Source organism: Morone saxatilis, unplaced genomic scaffold (assembly GCF_004916995.1).
Source record: "Morone saxatilis isolate NCDOM2014 unplaced genomic scaffold, NCSU_SB_2.0 Contig16, whole genome shotgun sequence".
NCBI lineage: Eukaryota > Metazoa > Chordata > Actinopteri > Moronidae > Morone > Morone saxatilis.
The window spans coordinates 32,541-35,868 of record NW_023339718.1 but is presented as its reverse complement, the minus strand read 5'-3'; the positions used below and the strand labels follow the sequence as shown (position 1 = coordinate 35,868).

General features: G+C 42.9%; 1 protein-coding gene across 1 annotated transcript in view; it reads left to right on the top strand.

The window, feature by feature from the left end:
- LOC118325919 (phosphatidylinositol 3-kinase regulatory subunit alpha-like) overlaps positions 1-3,328 on the top strand; it is a gene marked incomplete at its 5' end in the record, with an annotated part of 10,535 nt that overhangs the window by 131 nt on the left and 7,076 nt on the right.

Sequence of the window (3,328 nt, the reverse complement as noted above, 5' to 3'; positions counted from 1 at the left end):
TATCTGTGTGTATCTGTGTGTATCGCGTCCTAAAAAAACCTGGTAATTTAGATTTCCATGGAAACACCTGGAAATGGATAACAATGACCAGATATTCTGGAAATAATCTCTGTAGAACCAGCACAGTGTTAAACACAGGATGAACTTTTTGGCATCGAGTCTATTTTTTCTTTCAGACAAAAGCTCAGTGGCAAAACGTCTTCTTGTTGTGGTTAATAAATACACCCAAATAAAGGTTAATTGTACATGAAAATAACATTTTCTACTTATTTTAATAGACCAAGAGGTGAGAAGACATTTTCTGTCATAAAATAACTTCTGCTTAGTTTGATCTTGTACGTATGTTACAAGTAAAACGCAGTCCGTTCACTGGGGAGTACACAGAGGAGAGTCTCAAACACTGACCACCTACTGTAATGAACCTCAGACAACCTGCACATTTAAAAAAGGAAGAATAAAACATGATTAAATTATATGTCCTGTATTGTCAGGAAAATGTCCTGGAGAATGATTTTTTTTTTTTACGGAGGTTGAACTCTGATGGAGTGTCTGCTGCTTTTATCCGGTGACGTCAGAGACTCTGTTCTGAATGTTTTATTCGCTGATGTTTGCTAATGAGAGAGCAGAGATAAAAGCTTCATTACCGTCAGAGTTTAGCTCATATTAGAGTCACTTACCTCTGCATGGTGCAGTGAAGTGCTGCCTTTTAAAGGGTTAGTGGTTAATGGAGGAGAATGTAATTGTTTTGTTCTATCATTAGGAATCACATGACCTGTTTGACTGCAGGGTTGGTTTAAGATATCGCCATTAAAGACACTTTAATGTGAACATGTTAATGTTTATTAAACCGTTTTAATTCATCCTGTCAGCCAAGGAGTTAAAGACTCAAAGCTCCTTCACAAACACGACTTAAGATGCCTCAACCTTTCACGGGGTCTTCGATTATCGCTCTCACTTCCTCTTACGGCAGTGAAGCGGCGTCACGCTGGATCTGTGTCACCGTCACAAGTCACAGCTGTTGCTCAATCTGAAGGGTCAGATGTTTGTCACATTTTCCATCCAGATGAGATTATGGATGGACAGGCTGTCAAATTAGAGCTGGACATTTGTCATCGTAGCACATGTGATCAGAAATAGTGCTGAGGCAGATTTATAAACTGGTTGATTGATCAGATAGCCAGAACGTAGCCAGTTTTAGCCTGATGGATTTGAGAACTGACTGCTGGTCCTCTGAGGTTTTTGTGTATTTCTGCCATTCAGGCGTCTTTTACACCAGAACAATGCAGATGTTGTTTGATAATGTTGTGAAATAGCATTGGATCATGGGAGTTGTGGTTTTCATTGTTGCTGATGAGAATTTAATAGACGTTGTTCACAGATGAGGTAACGTTTAGGTTTAGGTTACATTTAGTCACATTTCGCAGACTTCCTTCCTTCCTCACTCTGATGTGAACCAGGCTGTAAACGTGTTGATTTCTGCTGTAAAGTTGTGCATTTTAATCTGGGGCCTTATGGAGACTCACTGCTGGAGCCGGCTTCTAGTGGCCGTTAGAGGAACTGCAGGTTTTTACTTGGCTTCATTTGCAGCCACCGAGGTTGCTGATTGGTCGTTTGGAGACATTTCAACTTTCTCCACGATCTAAAAACCTAAAAATGAATCCACCATTGAGTTCTTCGACAGGCGTGACATCACATCTACAGAGTGTTTTAAAAACATCAGCTGTGTTTACTGCTAATTAGCTATTGTTAGCATGCTAAGATGGACAACATGATAAACATCAGTGTGTTAGCATTGCTAGCATGGAAGTAAACTGTTGACATTTTATAAACAAAGTAAACAAATTAAAATGATGGATTGTTTGAATGAATCATTCAGTCAGATTGTCTTTCATTCATTCATTCATTCATTCATCCGTTTCCTCTGAGTCAGTGCGTCGATCACTCAGTCGCTCACACTGAGCGGCAGCTGAAACGATGACATCATCCATCCACAGAGTGAAAGATGCAGCAGAGGAGAGGAGGGGAGGGGAGGGGAGGGGGGTGTTGCCTCGGTGATATCACTGCCATCGCAGGATTGGCTGGGGGCAACGGTGATGTCACACATCTCCAAGCTGCTCTCCTGAGCTTTGAACTGAGGCTCGGAGAGGGAGACAGACGGAGAGAAAGTTGCGTCGTTTTAAATCTTCAACAGTGAAGACGACTGCAGCTTTCGGATTAATGCCAAAAAAGAAGAACAGAAGTGGTGTTAGTTCCTCTGTGAGTCTCGGCTAAGGTGAAAATGTGAAAGATCAGCCTGCAGGTGCAGAGGGGGAGCGGTGAAAGAGGATATCCTGCAGATTTCAGTTATCAGTGCAGTGAAGTGCATCTTTAAATTACAAGTGACAACCTAAAAGACCGAACAGTGGAGCTCAGAGGGGAGAACGTAGTCCGGACCTGATTCCTGCCACATGACGTCAGTTTTTTTTCGAGGCAGGATCGGAGCGCTCGGCTGTAGGCAGGACATCATGAGATCCAGAAAATCCGTGTTTGGTTTCCCCTCTGAGACGTCGTGGAGGTGGGTGAAGGTTTAAAGGCCGACATGGAGCGAGAGGAGGGGGGCAGGGCCGAGGCCGAGCCGGTGAGAGGACGAGACAAGATCCTCTGCTACATTAACATGCAGAGTCCAGGTAGGAGCTCAGACCTGAACCTGGAGCTGTTCAGAGGGGGACCGACACCTGGTGGCAGTTTAACACGGCCGCTGTAGGAGTCCTGATTAAAATCCTAAAATGGGGTTATGATTTTATTTTCCATATTTTATAAACCCTGATAGAGATCTTTGCATTGAGCTGGGATAAAGATGTCTGTGAACAGAGAAGGGCGTTGTGGGTAAAAGTCGGTTGCAGAGGAATCGACTCTCGAACCAAATATCAGCAACACGTCATGCGGAGCTGCGCGTCAACGGAGCTGATTGGTTGATCCAAAGTCCTTTTTACATTTCAGCATCGTACACAGTAATCTTCTCTCAGAGCGGAGGAAACTACTTTCTCTTGATATCGTCGCCCCGTCCGTTTCCACGCAGTCGCTGTGGTTTGTTCACTCGAGTCACCGAACGGAAATCGATTTCTGTTCACTGATTTATTTTATTTTATTTTATTTTATTTTATTTTATTTTATTTTACATGGTGGCATGAACATGGAACTGATTCCTTGCAGGTGTGTATCACCTGAGTAAAAATGTCACCATATCAGAAATGTAGTCGTTGATACCAGTGCCACGATTCTCAATACCAGTTTGATACCACGGTAAAAATGTTTTTTTTGCCCCTGATCCCCATTTAATATCTGCTGA